Source organism: Monodon monoceros, unplaced genomic scaffold, assembly GCF_005190385.1.
Source record: "Monodon monoceros isolate NGI ecotype Baffin Bay Population unplaced genomic scaffold, NGI_Narwhal_1 Super_Scaffold_8, whole genome shotgun sequence".
NCBI lineage: Eukaryota > Metazoa > Chordata > Mammalia > Artiodactyla > Monodontidae > Monodon > Monodon monoceros.
The window spans coordinates 13,358,323-13,379,007 of NW_021703785.1; the positions used below are offsets into that span (position 1 = coordinate 13,358,323).

A 20,685-nucleotide genomic window follows, 5' to 3' on the forward strand; every position below is an offset into this window, starting at 1 on the left:
TTTGTCGAACATTTATTATTTATCAGTAACAAAAACGTTTTTATAACAATTTACATTTTTGAAAGCACTTCCATGTCCATTAATAGGCTTTATTCTTATAATAATTCTGGAGGTGTTATTATACCCAAATTACAGCTGAGACCTATTCTGCACAGTTAATAAGGGGCAGAATCTTGATTGGAATTCAGTTCTTCTGATGCTGTATTAATATACTTCACACTATACAATAGAGGTTCTCTTCATTAAAAATTTAATTCCCTTGCTAGCCTTACTGCACTTGTATGGAACAAGGGTACATAATGGTTCAGTACGTGTAAGAAAAAAAATTTAATAATTGAGTTCAAAAGCCATAAGGGATTAAGTAAATTTCAGTGCATCTATAAATTAAATCCTGTCCATTGAAAGGTACTGTGTTGAATATCATTATCATGAGAATATAACCATAATATACAAGCAGAAAAAATTTACAAAAGACTGTGTGTAAACAGAATAGATAGTCCAGAAATAGACGCACACATATAGAGTAAACTGCCTTATGACAAAGATGCCAAATATTCAGTAGGAAAAGAATTTATTTTCAATAAATGGTTATGGAGCAACTGGATATCTCTATGAGAAAAAAAAGAACTTTGTGTCAGTATTTCACATCATCCTTAAAAATTAACATGAAATGGACCTTGAACCTAAGTATGAAAGAAAAAACCCACAAAGTTTCTAGAAGAAAACAAAGAATATTTTCATACTTTAGGGTAGAAAATTATTTCTTAATTAGTACAAAAATTAATATACGTCAAAGAAAAAATGAGAAATTGTATTGCATTAAATTTAAGGACTAATTTCTCAAAAGACACCAGGAAGAGAATGAAGAAAATAATCCAAGAATGAGAGGAGATAGTTATACAGTTGGTCCTTGGTATCCACAGGGGATCTGTATCAGGACCCTCCACAGATATCAGAGTCGGCAGATGCTCAAGTCCGTTAAACAGCCAAAGAACAGTCAGCGCTCCGTATCTCACGGATATGGAGGGCCAACTCTAATACAAATATCCAACGAAAAAGCTTATACATAGTATATCTCAGAAATTCCTTCACACTAATAAGGAAAAGACAAACAAACCAATTTTTAAAATTGAACAGAAGATTTAAACAGGCACATTCAATAAAATCATCAGTGTAATGCAAATTAAAATAACTATGCAATACCACTACATCCTCTTTAGAGTAGCTAAACCCAAAAGACTGATAATACCACTTGTTGTCAAGAATGTGGAATAACTGGAACATTCATATCTTGCTGAAGGAAAACTAAACTGGTGCAACAACTTTAGAAAACTGTTGCCATTATCTACTAAAGCAACATATACCTTTACCCTATGATCCAACGATCACACCCCTAGGCATACACCCAAGAGAAACAAGTGCATATATCTATCAAAAGACATACGCAAGAATATCCACAGAAGCCTTATTCATAATGGCCAGAAACTGGAAACAACCCAAATAACATCAGTAGAAGAAGAGATAAGTAAATCGTGGTATAGAATAGAACAGTAGACAGGATTAAAATTTAACAAGTTAATGATGGATGAAATAATAAGCATAAATCTTATAGACATTTTGTTGAGGAGCCAGAAGCCAAAAAAGGTTCATACGGTCTGATTCCATTTATATGAACAGCAGGAACAGGCATACTATTGATAATGTTGATATGGATGTGGGTGACAGTTATATGTAACTACAAAGTCAGGTGTCGCTTCAGCTTCAATGTACCTCCTTATGGCCAGTGCCTCTTAATTTTTATTCTGTAAAAGTCTGACTTCAGCTACTAGCTAAGGTGTGCTGTTTTTCCTTCCCAACTGCTTTGATGGTAACTTTGAACAGAACTTTCCCATCTTCCTCCCTTCACTTCTTTTTTCACATCTACAGACAGGTAAGAGTCTAAAAGATTACACTGAATACTTTTGGTGTTGGCGTGACCATTGCCAGGCGGCTTCTTCATGAAAGCTCTTTCTGCAAAAGTCACCAATAGTATCTTTAAACCTCCAGCACTCACAGCAAAGCACTTTTCAAACTTCTAAGACATTTCTTTTGAAATAATGATAACAGAATACATCTGGGCACACTGTTCCTGTATTAACATCTTAAAAGTGAGCGTTCTAGATAATGTCTTTTTCTTTTTAACATAATCCTTATTATGTTTGTAACTTTGCTTTGCAATAACTAAAAATAAGGGAAGAACATGTCTTTTTGTTTGTGCTGAATAAACATTAGAGCTGGTTGGGGTCTACTTTTCTTCTTTTCTTGGCCACACTAATGCAATTAGTGTGGCCACTTGAGGTATGTCTCAAAAAAACACAGAGACACATGCATTTTTCTCTCCCGCTCTGTCTCTCTCTCACACACAGTCACTCTCTCACACACACACACACACACACACACACACAGTTGAAGGAAGTCAGAATAATCCATTTTGCCATGAAACATCCAGGTTTGGACAACTGGCACCCAGTGGAAAGGCATCCCAAATGTGGCTTTAAAGCAACCATGAGACTGTTTTAGGCATAATATACACAGAACCAATCTGTTTGCTCTGAAATTTAAGGTTTAGAACTCACCTAAAGCTTGAAGCACAGACATCAGTCCTAGTTTCTCAGTACCTCCAGTCTGTTGGAGAATCTAACCAGGATTTGTGATTGAAATAAAATGACATTTCCCTTAATAAAGGAAAGGGTATGTGACATAATTGGGATACTGTAAAACATCCTGAGAAATCATGGATGGAAAGCACTATTGGGGAATAAATCACTAATTGCATCAGCGTTGTGCTCTGCTCAACTTAGCGTATAACTTTAAACTGTACCTGCCGTCTAGGTCCATGGCCGTAATTGACTTTCCTTGCGTTTAAAAAATATTCACATGAATTATTTTTAACAATGCTGTTTTCAGATGTTCAAAGATAATCTTCATAATTCCCTTAGTTTATGAATAAAGACACAGAAATATTAATAAACTATGCTCAGCTCACTCCTTTGTTCTTGAGATGCAGGATCTCCTCTCAGAAGATGTAGAGAGACCTGAGCAGCCCGACAGAAGGTTGACAAGTACACAAGGTTAGGAGACGCATCTCTACTCTTTATCACACTGTGGTCTGACTGTCTCGCCGTTTTTCCCCAGCCATCCCCACCCAACTTCCGGGGACAAAATGCACATCTGGTCAGTATGGAAGGAGCATGAGCTGTGGGTTTGGGGTAGAGTTTCATTTTACCCTTTATCACCAATGTCCGGCTTTCCACAGCACTAGCTGTAGTAATATTCTTCAGCGCACAATCAGGATTTTCTTCCTGGAGAAGGCTCATCACAGATATACCAGAGGGTCTTTGAACAATCTTGTAACTGAAAGGAGTAGTTCTTTTATACAGGCTTCCAATAAGACTGACTATTTGGGCATAGATACGAATGAAAAAACCTAAGCAAAAATCAGCAGTCCTCCCATTAACAGCTCCTTCACAAGTTTTGAGTAAGAATTCAAAATGATGATGTCTTCTATGGCATTCATCCTCCTGGAGATGAGCCATAATCGTGTGCATTCCAAGTACTTTGGTATTCCCCGTTGAACTTGACTTTGAAGCACATTTTCTAACACATGTGAAACGTCCCCTGATTTAGCCTCCTTAAGAAAAGTTGACCACCCACCCACTGTCAGGGGTGGGGTCACAGTTTCTCGAGTCCCTGCCATTATAAGTGAGTTAGATTGAGGAATTCAGTTGAACTGAAAAGCATGAAGTAAAGAACTAAGATGGTCATTTTGCTCTCCCCTGACAGATATTGGCAGAGAGAAAATATAAACGTTAACAGTGTCCTAAGGGCTCAGGTGATCTTTTCCCTCCACTGATACACACCTCAAAAAATAACAAAAATTGCTAGTAAGCCGGCCAAGACAGCCAAGAAGTTCCCTGAACTCCTGACGGGGAAAAATTGGTACTGACCTTGTCAAATTGAATAACCACTTCAAACAGGTTAACTCTAGTTTTTTTTCTAATAACGATAGCTTTCAGAATAGGCACATCTAGGATGTGTAAAAGATAAAGATGAGATGTCTGTTCTTACACTAATGATTAAAAATAAACCATAGAGAGTCTGGTTCACTACAGACTTCATTAGTTTCCATTAGGATATTTATTTTTTGCAAGTGGTACTACTAAAAACAAAAATTTCAAAAGATTTTATACATTGCCTACTATCCAACCTCTGTTTCTTTGGGAGGGAGTGGAAGACAAGAATCAAATCCACAGTGAACAGACAATTGTGTTTTCCAATCCTCTTGGTTCAAGACCGGTATGAATAAAAATGTGAAGCTCCCCTGCCTTTGCATTCACCTCAGAAAAGATTTTAGCAAACACAAGACACCAAATAGTACTGGCATTAAAAAAAATGTTTAAAGCATTTCTATTTTCTTGCAGAGCAAACAGTCAGCCATCAGAGTTTGGTCATCAATTCACTGACAACTACTATGATGTGATTGGAATTTTGGAGCACCATAAGAAAAGCCTCCCCGTTTCCTTTATCAGTGCTGCATTTTTTAATGGCATTTCTAAAAGACAGGCAAACAGGAGGATGAAGATAGCCCAGCAACGCCTTTTTACATTTACAGTTTTAGAGTAATTACGAGCGCTATTGCTGACGGCAGCAATATTTTCAGAACCCGTATCCCCACAAAGTTCCTCAAAGACTGGATGCGTAATTCGCATCCAAAGTCACTAAGTATCTGTTTGACTGCATTTAGTCTTCCCTTCAAAGAAACACAGAAAACAATTTGCTCTAAGGCACTGTACAGTCAAGAACAAACAGGTGAGATGCTTTCAAATCTTAAGGCTGTACACCAACAATTCAACACAAAGTGACGATGGTTACTTTAACCATCAGCTCTTTACTGTGTGTACCAAGTACATCGACGCAGAGTCCCACCTTAAAAACAAAGCGTGAGAAAGCAACAGACAGACAAACAGAAGGGGGAAGGAAAGGAGGGAAGGGAGGGACAGAAAAGGGTAGACAAGAGATGGAATAGAACGGGAAAGGCAAGGAAGCAAAAAGTGTGTTTGAGCATCTCTTCCATAGATACTCAGACCACAGATGGAGACTTGATGACGTGAAGACTGATTGGCAGGGAGTGGATTATCTGTGCTTGAAAGAGGGGGATTTGATTCATACTCAGAGAAGTGGGTTTCTCACACAGAAGAGCATCCAGTATGCCCCAGCCCTACCTTTCCCAACACTCCAGAAGGTCTAATCTCTTCCTGGAGAGACAGCTGCTCCCAAGATGAAAAGACAGTTAGTAACGAATAAGGGGGCTGACCCAAGAGGCACAGTGACCTCCCCATTGGGGAGGTCAATGGGACACTCTCACAGCTCACAGCATGTTTCCTGCGCCAAGAGGACTCCAAGGGGCCTGTGCCGACATGTGTCACTGCTTTCACACACGTGGCCCATGTCCTGCACTCGATAGCCATGACACCGTCTTGCCTGTACTTCCTGCTAGTTAACGAGAGAGCTTCCTCGATACGTTTAGCCCAAGGGAAGGTGATGGTATGAAGCTTCTGTTATTGGATTGCATACCAAATTTTATATATATATATATATATATATATATATATATATATATATATATATAAATTGGACTGCATACCAAATATATAATTTTATCCATTTTATATAATTATATACATACAATATATACACACACATGCAAATATGCATGTATATAACTATTATATATATACATCAGTTATATACATACAAATGTGTTTACATATATATAAATATAGATATATATATATATAGAGAGAGGCTATATGACTGCATTATATATACTAGTAGAATTTAATTATATATATGAAATTAAATATATATATGTATTCCTGAGACTATACACCAGGTATTAAGCTTCTGCATATCTGATGTGTGTCATGACAGTAATATATGGAGCCAAATATGTATGCATTCTGGGCTTCCCTGGTGGCGCAGTGGTTGAGAGTCCGCCTGCCGATGCAGGGGACATGGGTTTGTGCCCCGGTCCGGGAAGATCCCACATGCCGTGGAGTGGCTGGGCCCGTGAGCCATGGCCGCTGAGCCTGCGCGTCCGGAGCCTGTGCTCCGCAACGGGAGAGGCCACAACAGTGAGAGGCCCGCGTACCGCAAAAAAAAAAAAAAAAAAGTATGCATTCATTCATTCCACAAAAATTTACTAAAGACTTTGTTATGAACAAAGAATCGGACCACATGCTGCTGGGGAAAGAGAGCCAAGGAGAATCTGGTTTCCATAGTCCAAATGAGTTCCAAGCTGCATAAAGGAAAAGACACATAGACAACTCATTGCATACCGAACAGTATGAGGCAAGTGCCCTAACAGAGAGGAAACTAGATGCTGAGAAGACCTGAAGGAAGGAGGGATTATTATTATATGGTCTGAGGGTAGAAGGAGATGAGGAACTGTTTCTTGAAGGAGATGCTTTTTAGCTAATTTTAATAGCTGGAGAAGGTGTAAGAATTCTGCAAGCCATTAGAGAAATGTGAGCCAGGCCCGCCAGAAGGGAGGAATAACACGCTGAGGAATCACAGGGAGGTTCACCCACCTGGAGAGGAGGGTGCAGCAAGGAAGCCATGCCAGGGACAGCAAGAGGGACAAGGTGGTCTATGATGTGGACACTGTGCGGAGTCTAGGTCAGAAGACAGGCAATTACTAATTCAGTCCGGGATGATAATGGGGAAGACAAGGCATTTTAACTAAGTACTGAAAGATAAATATGACTTCTACGGTCAGAAGTGGGATGAAGGGGCTTCCCTGATGGCACAGTGCTTAAGAATCCACCTGCCAATGCAGGGGACATGGGTTAGACCCCTGGTCCGGGAAGATCCCACATGCTGCAGAGCAACTAAGCCCGTGTGCCACAACTACTGAATCCGCGTGCCACAACTACTGAAGCCCGCGTGCCTAGAGCCCGTGCTCTGCAACGAGAAGCCACCACAATGAGAAGCCCACACACCGCAACGAAGAGTAGCCCCCGCTCGCTGCAACTAGAGAAAGCCCGCGCAGCAACAAAGATCCAACGCAGCCAAAAACAAACAAACAAACAAACAAATAAATAAAAGAAGTGGGATGGAAAAGAACATTCCAGAAAAACAAGATGGCATTAGGAAAGAACTGGGGATAAGAACATATAATGTGGACTTAGGGAATGGTGAATGTACACTTAGGATAAAACACTTTTGTTCATTCCTGACACATGCTAGGAGTTCAATAAATATGTGTTGAATGAATAAATAAATGATTGATCATAGGGAAATAAGGGAGAAAGAGGTTTCAAAATATGGGTTGGAGTTGACCCTTGAATTCCAGACTAAAATGTTGGGACTTAATCCAGTCGCCAATGGGAGGCGCTCGAGGAATTTCAAAGGAAAGAGTGACAGGATCAGTACTGTGAGTCCAGAACTGAGATAAAGGATGGACTAGAGAGGGGGTAGCAGAAAGAACAGCCTGTCCCTGTATCGCGGACTCAAGATAACAGGGATTTTGGTAATAGTAGGAATTGAACGGATAGAGATAGAATGAATTTAAGACACATCAGGAAGGTGGAGCTATCTACCGCTATTACATAGCTTTCTCAGACTTACCTACTCACGACAGCACGGCTTTGCAGGCCAATATATACACACCACAAGCCCTTCAGGCTTATTTTGGCCATGGTTTGGCCTTTACATTTTGCTTGCCCTCCAGCATCATTCTTGTATTTCGGTCTTCTGCCCCATTAGTTCAATTGCCTGTTTCCACACAAGCATCCATATCGCTCTTGGACTTAAAGTAAGTTCTACTTCCCTGATTTGCGATTCAGCGTTCATTCCTGTACCCTTTTTGTTCCTGGTTGTTTCAGGTATCCCTCACCCCAGCCTCAGCCTTTGGACCAAACCCCTAACGGTAACCCACTTGTTCAGAACGTTAAAATAAAAGGTTCCTTAAAATAAAATGTCATCAGGATATCTAAATACTCCAACACATATACCATTGGACTTTCCAAATGGTCAATGTGGTTTCCGAGATGTGCTCAAAAACATGTTTTTTAAGGTCATTTGACATTTGGTACAAGGCATTGCACCAACAGCCAATAGGCCTATTACACTGATTAATACTAGGAAAAGGCACTAGAAAAAAGGTGGTAAAGAGATAATATATTTTGTGTGTGTGTGCAATTAACTTCATTAAAGAAGAACAGAATCAAAAGCTGATGGTTAATTCTTAATTATTTAGAAACAAATCATGCTATAGATAACTAGACATATGTTATAACAATCAGACATATGATACGACTTTTTAAAAGTTTTATTTAGCTTTGAGGTACAGCATATGTATGCTAATCCCATTTCTAAAAATTTTCAGGACAATCTCACTGTCCTCATAAATGTGTTTGTAATTGTCAAGCCATGTATTCTAATTTTTTTCATTTGAAAAACATGAACACTGTTAGCAGATTTGCTTTGGGCGAAACTAAATTTAGATTCCACCCCCAGTGTCTGCCGGAGGGTGGAGAGAAGCTTACCCAAATCTAAGAATTCCACTATCTAGGGGAAAACGCACCAGAAGCCTAACCCACATGCTCTTTGGGTCTACACTCTTAGGAAAGTTCAGCTAGTCCCTGCTTGCTATAATGCTAAATGTTTTCTCAAATTGCTGTTGAATGTTTGCCCTAGTTCTTAGCAGCTGCTCTGATTCAAAAGGGCTCTATGTTCTCAGGACATTGAAATTATGACTTGAAAAGAAAAAAAACAAAACAAAACAAAGCCCGTTATTGCATTTTTCCTGGTTTGAAGAATCAAGTTGAAGACAGTGACCCTCTTCCAAAAAGCAAGAGCATTGCCTCACGGTTTGGGGTCCTTGAGCAACGTCCCTCAAGGCCTATACATGAAATGAGGACGATACGGAGACCCGAGCGTTCACATAATTGATCCACTTTCATCCGCGTAAAGGGATGAGAAAGTCTCAAATTATCAACAGTCCAGTGCTTTTACAGCTCCCACCTACCACACACTTACTGCTTTCAGAGTTCTCCTAACTGAATTACTGAGAGCAGACCAAATGACCTTAGTTGTCCAAGCAGTATTTATCACATTTTAAATGAATTTCATTATTAAAAGAAAACATTCTCTTAATTCATTTTCCAGCTTATAGTAATTATATCCGTGGTGTCCTAAGTTTTCTGTGACTTTTCTTTTCAAGAAACAACTATTAACTTTCCACAGAGTCAGTGACCTTGTTTGGATGACTCTGTCCCCTCAGGTGACCTTGAGGCAAAAATTATAGAAGCATCAATTGGCAAGTTCGTGAGCATTCAGCAAATCATGAAAAGGGTAAGAGCTCTTCATTTCCCAGCACTGGTATTCATCATGGAAAGACACATAAAAAGAAAGGGCAAATTCCAATGACACGTATCCAGTAAATTGGAGACTCTTGTCACAGTAAATGCCAATTCAGCAGTTTACAATCGCAATGCATAACATGCTACATTACTTATTTTTTAACCCTCTAAATTGGGCATTTTATTACTGTTCCTCTGTGTCACCCTTTGTATCATTGAAAATCTTAAGTTTCTTCTGCTATGAGATCATCTTTCTGAGTCTGTTGAATTTCATCTTGGTTATTAGTAACAAGTCCTCTTCGCAATGGCATTCCATCAAGAATCACAGATTTTGAAGAAATCTGAAAGGTCACTTGGTTCCACGTAGACCATTGTACAAAATAAACTAGAAGGGAAGTAAACTGTAAAATTGTTTCTAAACTATTTGCAAATACAACAAACCACAGAACTTCTCTTAACAATTTGCCTGGCATTTCATCCCTTTTAAGCAGGTAAATGGAGTCCAAATTCTCTTGCCTGCATTGGAGTTAATTTCAAAACCAACAATCAAGGTGAATCATCATTCCCAAATATATTTATTTATGAGCTAAAGGAGAGTAGTTCAATACAGATTGCACTGGTGTCAACAGAGTGTCCACAGTAAGTGATGTTCTCTATTAGATGTGCTTGAATTTTTTCACATGGTAAGAATACTATAACCAAAGTGCAGTTAATAAGGTCAAACACATTTCTGGAGATGTCCACACATGTTCAGGTATTCTCACTTCAATATTACATTTCACCTAAGTGGAATATGTGAGGTAGAGCAGTAACATGGAACCAACACTGGACAAGAGGTATCACAGGTATGGAGTTAAGGTCCAGCTCTCTGACTCATGAATTCCATTAGACAGTCACCCAAACTCCCTGAGCCTTGGTTTCCTCATTCATGAAACTATTTCTGAAGTCCTATGATTCTATAGGTCTATGTCAAATACCAGATTAACAGCAGGCTTTTGATGTTTTCTCCTAAACCAAAACAAAGCAAAGCAAAAACAAAGCAAAAAACAGAAAAGGCAACAAGAACACACCTGGCATTAGTTTATACCTAGGTGGTGTTGAATTTCCACCTTTGCACTATTACTCTCCCAAGACAGTGAGAGTATTTAGCAGCGGAGTTATTAACCCATGCTCAGATGTGTCACGATGATGCTTGAATCCTATTAAGCAATATATTTCTTTTAAAAAAAAGTCTCAGGTTTCTGAATCTCTTCACAGTTTATCTCCAGTGACTGAAGCACATATATTAGAAATGAACAGTTAGTATTTCTGGTATAGGACTGATCCAGGTTATAAGGCAGAATCTTTCCTCTACCTAAAACAGAATCTTCTTTGAGATCATCCTTCAAATGATTGCCATTTATGGAAGTATGTCATCTCTGCAGAAAGAGCCATAGAGGAAAACCAATTCCAGAGATTTCTTTTCTGAAGCATGTTTTGTCTATCTGCTATATCAACCAGCAAACAAGGTGTCTGAAAATTTTGTTTTCTTGAGTAAGATGCTCCTATGACATTACTGATCCTAAGGTACAGCCATGGGTTTCTGCTGTTGATTTTAGCATCCTATTTGGAGTATGCTAGCCACCTGTTACAAAGCCAGTCCTCACAACATCCCACCAAAAATGTCAATCAGCTTTCCATGCTGCTTCTGCTCTTTGCACACCACCGCCCTGAGGCAGTGCCCTAAATCATCCCACATAAGCCCTGGCAGATCTCCAGGCCCACGGGCAATGGTGGACTCCAAACTAGAGCCACTAAAATGATTAACGTCTCCTGCCCATGTGATGCTATTTCAGGCATCTCAAGGCCTTCCCTGCCTTAAAATCAAAATTCCACTTTTCTCACTGATGCTTCAAATTCCTTTAAAAGAAAAAAGAGATGCTTTGACTCAGTACATCAAAGGAAGAGGAAACATATGACCTGAAATCCATATAATTGATTAATCTGACAAAACTGATTAATATAAAATCCTTTTCTGAGGACAGACATTGATGAGGAGCCTTACTGTAAGGCAGGTGAAATGGGAAAAGTGCAGCAAAAAGAGACGGAAGACACCAAATATTTTGCTTACCTTTTGCTTCATAATCGTTTGTAACATAATAATAATGATATTCATCCCATGAGGCTGTTAAGCTAATAACTGATAACACTAAACACCATTTACCGAGTCTTTCAATAGTGAGAGGTAGCATCAGTGAAAATGCTGGTAAGGACATCCAAAAAGCCTCTCCTCTTTATGAAATCAATGAGAACACTGCCCAAAATTGTCAAAGTTGACATTTTTATAACTCCCAAAACTAGCCAAACTCTTGCAGCAATTCATAGAGCATTTTTTTAAAAAAAGGATAAATTTCATTAAGAAGAGCAAGCTTGGGCTTCCCTGGTGGCGCAGTGGTTGAGAGTCCGCCTGCCGAAGCAAGAGACACGGGTTCGTGCCCCGGTTCAGGAGGATCCCACATGCCGCGGAGCGGCTGGGCCCGTGAGCCATGGCCACTGAGCCTGCGCGTCGGGAGCCTGTGCTCCGATCTGCAGTACCCTTGAAAACCAAGAGCCACAATCACAGCTAAAGCCAGCAGTCTGGCAGCCTTTGGAAGGGGCAGAATGGGGTTGAAGCATCTTCAAAGCCCCATTCCTAGAGAATCGGCCATTGTTTGACTTGTCTTGCGGGTTCCCGGAAAGATCCCACTTGCAAGACTGTCTTTGAATGAGCTGACTTGAATCTCACCCTATGCAAAAAAGCCTTTTCCCGGGGGTGTCGGAAATAAATCAGAGGCAATTGTTTAGCACTGCAACTCCCTGAAGCAGTGGGTAACAGTTAATACAATAGGCTAAACAAAAGCTTAAAAGGAAAAGATGGGGAATGAGATGGCCATAGGAGGCTTTGAAAATCCCTAGTATATTCCCGGTAATCGAGAAGCCCGTGCGTGTGCGTCCGGCTGTGCATCCGGCCAGGACTGTGTGCGTGCTCAGGTGGGCCTAAACACACTAACCTCTTGCTAAACCTGAGGTTCTATGCAAGCAGAAAATGAAGGCTAGGAAGCAACAGCCCAGCTGAGTGCTGAAGGTATTCTCCAGTTACACACACAGAGCCCTTGGCAAAGACTGGGGGACTTACTAATTATAGGCTTTTAAGAAAGTCTTTGTTGAATAATTAGCTGACCATTAAGATAATTGAGCAGACTTCAGTGGCCACACACAAAAAAGAATACAGAATTTGTTCAGAAAAGTCACTAAACAAACAACAAATAGCAACGGCAACAAACCCTGTGGAGGATGGAGAATCTGATTTCCAGAGCTGCCATATTATATTAACTAAAATGTTTACTTTTCAACAAAAAGTAGGAGACAAAGAAACAAGGAAAGATGGTCCATACACACAATCAATAGAAAAACTGTTCCTGAGGCAGGCCAAACGCTAAATAATGAATTTAAATTAGCTATTCTAAATATGGTCAAGGACGGCCCGGAGCCAACATCCGCACCCGGGCGGTCCCAGCGTCCCGCCCCGCCCCCGGCCGCGACACGGTTTCCACAAACAGACACACACAGACCCGCGCGGGGGCGAGGCGCCACGGCTTCCCCGCCGGGTCCCCCGGAGGCCGGTCCCCTTCAAGCCGAGCGCGCGAAAGGGCGCCCGCTGCGCTTTCCCTCCCGAAAGCGGGCTGCGGGGACCCAAGCGTGTACCCTGAGACACGAACACGCGCACCACGCCGCCACGGGGGATGAGAGGCCGGGCGCCCTGCATTTCTGGAATCACCTGGACGCCTGTGTAAATTTCCGTTTGGCCTGACATTTTCCAAAGGTCACTCAAGATCAGGGGACAGAATGCCTAGTCTCCAAGGGTCCAGCCAGCCTACCCACTGAAATTAGGGGACAGGATGCCTCCGTTCCAAGGGTCCTGCCAGCCCACCCACTGAAAAAAAAAAACATTAAAACTAACTAAATACATAGATAGATAAATAAGGTCAAGGAACTAAAGAAGTTATAAAAAGGAACCAAACAGAAATTCTGGAGATTAAAAGTACAATAAGTGAAATGAAAAATTCACTACAAGAGTTCAACAGCAGATTTGAGCAGGCAGAATTAAAAATGAGTGAACTGGAAGATAGACCAATTGAGATTACCTAGTCTAGGGAACAGAAAGGAAAAAGACTAAAGGAAAATAAACATAGCCTAAGAGCATCAAGCAGACTAATATGTTTATAATGGGAGTCCCAGAGGGAGAGAAGAGGACAGGGGAGAAGGGCAGAAAGAGAATTTGAAGAATTCACGGCTGAAACTTCCCAAATTTAAGGAAAACTATTAATCTACATATCTACTAAGCCAAATAAAGTCCAATAAGATAAACTCAAAAAGATCCACAGCTGGACACTTCATAATCAAACAGTTGAAGCCCAAGGCCAAGAGAGACTCTTGAAAATATCAAGAGAGAAGTGACTCATCATATACAAGAAATCCTCCAGAAGACTAACCAATAAGCTGATTTCTCATCAGAAGCCAGGGAGGCCAGAAAGCAGTGATATGACATAATCAAAATGTTGAAAGAAAAAGAATGTCAACTAAGAATTCTAAATCCAGCAAAACTATCCTTCAAAACTAAAGTAGAGGGGCTTCCCTGGTGGCGCAGTGGTTAAGAATCCGCCTGCCAATGCAAGGGACACGGGTTCGAGCTCTGGTCCGGGAAGATCCCACATGCCGAGGAGCAACTAAGCCCGTGTGCCAAAACTACTGAGCCTGAGCTCTGGAGCCTTCAAGCCACGGCTACTGAAGCCCGCGTGCCTAGAGCCCATGCTCTGCAACACAAGAAGCCACCGCAATGAGAAGCCCGCGCACAGCAACGAAGACCCAACATAGCCATAAATAAATAAATTATATATTAAAAAAAAACTAAAGTAGAAATTAAGATATTCACAGATGAAAATTGTGAAGAATTTATTGCTTGCTGAGAGCATTTATTTGCTTGCTTTTCTGCCCTACAAGAAATACTACAGGAAGCCCTTTAGGCTGAAATAAAAAGATGCTAGATAGTAACTCGAATCCACATAAAGACACAAAAAAGCACTAGTAAAGGTACCTATATAGGTAAATACAAAAGATGGTATAAACTTTTGGTTTTTGGCTTGTAACTCATTTTTCCTCCTATTTTATTTAAAAGACAACTGTATAAAGTAATACTTGTAAATATGTGTTGATGGGCACACAATGGATAAGGATATCATTTCTATAAAAATAATAGCACAAGTCAGGGTGAAGAAATGGACTATAGGAAAAAAGATTTGTATACTATTGATATTATATTGGTATAAATCCAAAGTAGATTATTATATATTAAAGTGTTAATTATAATCCCCAGGGCAATCACTAAGACAATCACTCAAAGAAAATATAATAAAAGAAATAACAAAGGAATTAAAATAATACACTAGAAAATATCTGTGTAATACAAAAGAAGGTTGTAATGAGAAAAACATTAAAGACATTACACATATAGAAAACAAATAGCAAAATGACAGATGTAAATCATACCTTATCAGTAATTTTATTTAACATAAGTGAACTGAACATTCCAATTAAGAGAAAGAGATTGGCAGAATAGATAAGAAAAAAAGGATCCCATTATATGCTGTCTGCAAAAGACACACTTTTAAAGACACAAATAGATTGGAAGTATAAAAGATATATCATGCAAACAGTAAAAGAGAACTTCAGTGGTTATACTAACATTAGACAAAATAGACCTTAAAACAAAAATTGTTACTAGAAACAAATAAGAACATTTTATAATGATAAAAGGGTAAATCCATCAAAAAGATATGGTCATTATAAGCATACATGTTAGGTATAAACATATACCTAACAACAGAGTCCCAAAATACATGTACCAAAAACTGACAGAATTGAAGAGAGAAACAGACAATTCAACAATAGGTGGAAATTTCAATAACTCATTTTCAATAATGGATAAAACAACTGGTAGACGATCTCAAGAAAATGCAAATCTTGAACAACACTATAAACCTATAGACCTAACAGACATTTTTTAAACACTCTACTCAACACCAGAAGAATACATATTCTTCTCAAGCACACATGGAACATTCTCCAGGATATGCCATATGTTAGGCCAAAAAACAAGCCTCAATAATTGTACATGTATATTACTAAAATGTAATGAATTAAAAATCAATGGCCAGGGAATCTTTTAAGTGATTTGCAAGCATTATTTTATTTAATTCTCAAAAGTATCCTATGACGTATGATATGATTAGGTATAAGAAGTACGGTTAGGTATGGTGAATATCCACTTACTGCAGACGAAGGAACTATAGTAAAGAGGGATATATACCTTGCCTAAGATTGAACAGTTAATAGGAAACAAAGGTAGGAGCTACAATTAATGTTCTTCTCATGTTTGAGGTCTCAGGGTAAACGTTTCCACCCGATCTGTACAAGGTCCCTTCTATAATTCACTCTGACAGCATCCTATTCTCTTTCTTCATAAAACTTTTCACAATGTGAAATTATAATTCTGGGTCTGAAGACAGACAAGTGGATAATATAAGTACTGTGAGCAACCTGTTCTTGTTTGCCTGAGACTTTCCTGGGGTTGACACTGATAGTCCCAAGCACTGGAATTCTCTTAGTCCTGAGAAAATCCAGGTGGTTGGTAACACTAAGAAATAAATAAGCTACAAGTGTTAGCTCACTGATGCCACACAACTAGGTGTTCCCTTCGTAAGTCATAAGAGCTATCACCCAGGAGATAAGTGTGCTGCAGGCAACCTTCTTTCCCCCAACAGCCCTAAGTGTCTTATAAACCACAGGAGGGTCTCTGTTTACCCACTACAAGGCACCCTTCTCAGTCACCATGGAAACACCATACAGAAACTAAACAAGGATGAGATTTTTAACCCAGCCTTTGAAAAAAAAAAAAGAGGCTCTCCAAGAAAGCACTACCATTTTGGAAGGAAGGGAGATTGCATTATTGTTTCTTTACTTGTTTATTCTGCTTCTTTCCAGAAGCTATTTACTCCATAAGAGCAGGGGACTCACATTTTCACTCACCATCAAACATTCAGCATCTAGCAAATGCCTGACATCTGGTGCATATTCAATAAATATTTGAGCCAGTGAGCATGTAACTTCTAAGTCTTGCTCTTAATCACCATCTATTACCTGCCTTGATTTAATACTTTAATTTTCCTGCCTTAATAGAAATACAAACTAACAGGATGAACTATTCACAACATCGCAGGCATGATGTTATCCTAGTAAATTGACAGAATAAGCTTTTGAGGTAATTATCCCCGTTTTCCAGATGAAGGAACTGAGGATAAGAGAGATGAAAGAACCTGTCCAAGACCTCAAAGTTAATCTGTATTTGTTCCACAAATGTGTGCTATAATTTCTCAATTCTATCATCTTTCTGGCAAGAAATATTTCTGTACCCACACAATGGAAAACACAGAATATCAGGTGTTTGATATATGCTTCTTGTTTTTTTTTTTTTTTTTGCTGTACGCGGGCCTCTCACCGTTGTGGCCTCTCCCGTTGCGGAGCACAGGCTCCGGACGCGCAGGCTCGGCGGCCATGGCTCACGGGCCCAGCCGCTCCACGGCATGTGGGATCTTCCCGGACCGGGGTACGAACCCGTGTCCCCTGCATCGGCAGGCGGACTCTCAACCACTGCGCCACCAGGGAAGCCCTATGCTTCTTACAGAGACCACTTCTCCATGCCTCCAATATTGTTTATCATACCAATCTGGTAAGCTAAATAGTTTTCATATCTGACATAAAGGCAGTCCCAGCCGGGCCCCTCTTCTATTAATAAAGTGCAAATTGACACAGAGTTATGTAAGGCTACAGTAGTTGTAATAATAACCTCTGAATTCATTAAGCACTGGCAAATTTTGAGTCCACCATCATAACTTGCCAAAATTTTTTTCTTCTTCTAGTTTTTAGGAGGCAACCAAAAAATGCAATTTCATTCATTATTTTATTTTATTTTACTGTTCATAACCAATATGGCTCTAAAACGTCTCCTTTTTTCTTCTTTTTTAAAGAGAATCCTCCAGTGTACATGCATGCTATTTAAACTAAGCTCCCTAAAGCTGAATACAATTTATCTTCAAACAGCAGAGAAGAAGGAGGGCAGAAATCTTCAAATATATATAAATTCATAACCAGCTTCTATCGAACTCCTGCACTTGTCAACTTGTTTAGAACACGATTTTCCAAATGCCACTGCTTTCTGGGATTCAGGAGAGGGTAAGAGAGCTCTTTCATTTCACTAGATTTGTGTCAACTCCACCCTGAGTTTCTAGCAATAGGGCCTCTCAGAAAAATATGCTGAGCTTCCCTTCAGGTCTGGGATGCTGTGATTCTGGCATCGCAAAGCACCGAAAGTAAATAAAATGGCTCACATTGTGTTCCAGGCACAAGGGGGCCCAAGAGATAGGATGAGAAATCCAGCTGATGTGCCTAAGACCCTACCTCCAATTGCATGCTGTCGTTTTCTCAATATTCAGAGCTGCAGCCATGGCCAAATTGCACACTTGGAGCCAAATTCTCCCCTCAGTTCTGCGTACGCAACTTCATCCAAAGTCGCTAGGTGTAGAGCGCGTATCTGAAAGTGACATTTGGCGATAGCGCCATGGAGTTCTCTTATCTGGCACGTACTAACTATGCAATAAGTGCGTTTCTACCAATTTCTGCACAAACGTGAGCCTGTTTGCTACTCTCAGATGGCAGTGCTTGCTGTACCATTTCCTCACTTTTTAAAAATTTTTGTGTTTTGCCAGTCAGGAACACATTTTGCAAGTCCCTGGCAAACACAAGTGTACTTTCTTCTTGGCTTCAACACTTGAGGAAGCCAGATGAAAGGAACAGCTCGCAGGGAAAGCTTTGGATTTCATCAGTCCATCGATGAAGTAGTCTTCTGCCTCTCAGTCAGGTTTTTAAGGGATTGTGTTTCCTTAACTGAAGAAGTAAAAGTGCAGAAGAGGATAAGTGAAGAAAAGAGTTAAAGGTTTGCCTCATTTGAGGAGTATTTTTAGATCCTTCCCTCTACTCTCCCCCGCCCAGGCTAAGTTGGCGGGTTCCACATCCCATGTGCATCTCATATCTTATTGTGTGTGTGTGTGGATTTGCTAGGTATTGTCTGATGCGGGCTCTCTGAGTCAGAGCCAATATCATGTTTACCTCCATATTTCTAGCCTAGAGCAAGGAGTCTGGCAGTCAGGTCAAGACACATTTATTGTCCACCTACTCTGTGCTAGGCACCGAGCCTCCTCCAGAGATAGAATGTCCTCCCCTTGAGGAACTTAGAGTCTAGTCGGGACATGCATGCATCAGCATAACATTTATGCACAAGCCAACTAGAGGTTACATCGAGTATGACCAAGATGCCAAAGGGAACACAGCAGATGGGTTCGTAATCCTGGTGGTATAGTCAAGAGGACCGCTGGGAGAAGACTGTGCCAGGGCTGAGCCCTGCAAAGAAATAGGAATTAAGTCAAGAACTAGCAGGGAGGGGAGGGAGTTCCAGGCATGGGTAGCAGTATCAACAGAGTCAAGAGGGCATAGAACGCTATGCAGTTGGCCCTGCAAACTTCAAGGCCCAGGCTGGGAATAGCAGGCCATTAAGACCAGAGAGGTCGGCAGTATCCAGGTAACCAAGGATTGTTTTTAACCTTATCATTTTTGAGAAAGTAGATATTGAAAGAGTTCAACCCTAAGGGAAACAGGCTCATATCTATGCTTTAAACTGTTCAAACTGGGAAATTAATAAAGGGGCTGGCTTTTCTTTGTGAAAGATTGAAAACAAAGAGCCCAGCTGGGAGGCAATTTTAATCATCTTGGTGAAAGACCATGGGAGCCTGTATTAGGGCTGAGAGTAAGGCTACGCAAGAACTATTGAAAAGGCAGAATGGGAAGGACATTGTGCTGGGTTAGAGGCAGGAAGTGAGTGGCTTGAGGTACTCATTAGACCTTGAGATATATGAGCTTGAAGCTCAGGGAAGTGTCAGGGATTAAGATTAAACTACGTGACTCCTAATTTTATAGGAGCTGAGATTATCCTTGAAAGTAGATGAGATTTCCCACGAAGAACTCTTGTTAAAAGAGAGACCCAGTAGCTGGGAATCTTTGGGGAAAAACTATCATTTAAGGGGTGAGCTGGGGAGTGGGTGCCCCTGAAGGTGATGAGGGGACATTTCAGAGACCTGCATGTGAGGCAAAGAGAGTGTGAGGCCCTGAAGGCTCAGGGACTTGCAAAATGTGTAGAGATTTTCATAGAAAAGGCAGAAAACAGTGTCAATGCCCCACTGTGGTGAAGTCAATATAGAGTCATGTCCAATAGCTTTGGCAATAAGGAAGTCTTTGAAGACCTTTTCTGTGTCAGAGACACACATGCATATTGTTTAATAAATACATGAATGAATAAATGAATGAATGGATAAAACCAAGTTTTCAGAGACTCTCTTCCCTTAGGATATAAAAAGTGAGGCTTAATTTTTAGGTGAAGGTTGATTTTCAAAGGAGCCCAAATCTCTAGCCTTAAAAACTCTTAATTAGTATTTGGTGACACAAAAGAAGTCATTCTGTTTCAAGCCTTTTCTAATTGACTTTTCTTCTCCATACCCTTTGCCGTGCATTTTAATGATGATAGATGGTAAAAGTATGAGATTAGATCACTCCCTAACACCATACACAAAAATAAGCTCAAAATGGATTAAAGACCTAAATGTAAGGCCAGAAACTATCAAACTTTTAGAGGAAAACATAGGCAGAACACTCTATGACATAAATCACAGCAAGATCCTTTTTGACCCACCTCCTAGAGAAGTGGAAATATAAACAAAAATAAACAAATGGGACCTAATGAAACTTCAAAGCTTTTGCACAGCAAAGGAAACCATAAACAAGACCAAAAGACAACCCTCAGAATGGGAGAAAATATTTGCAAATGAAGCAACTGACAAAGGATTAATCTCCAAAATTTATAAGCAGCTCAATAACAAAAAAACAAACAACCCAATCCAAAAATGGGCAGAAGACCTAAAGAGACATTTCTCCAAAGAAGATATACAGATTGCCAACAAACACGTGAAAGAATGCTCAACATCATTAATCATTAGAGAAATGCAAATCAAAACTAGAATGAGATATCATCTCACACCAGTCAGAATGGCCATCATCAAAAAATCTAGAAACAATAAATGCTGGAGAGGGTGTGGAGAAA

At 40.1% G+C, this 20,685-nt stretch overlaps 1 protein-coding gene across 1 annotated transcript in view; it reads right to left on the reverse strand.

Moving 5' to 3' along the window:
* Positions 1 to 20,685, reverse strand: part of HS6ST3 (heparan sulfate 6-O-sulfotransferase 3) — a 652,782-nt gene that overhangs the window by 152,017 nt on the left and 480,080 nt on the right. The window lies entirely within an intron of this gene.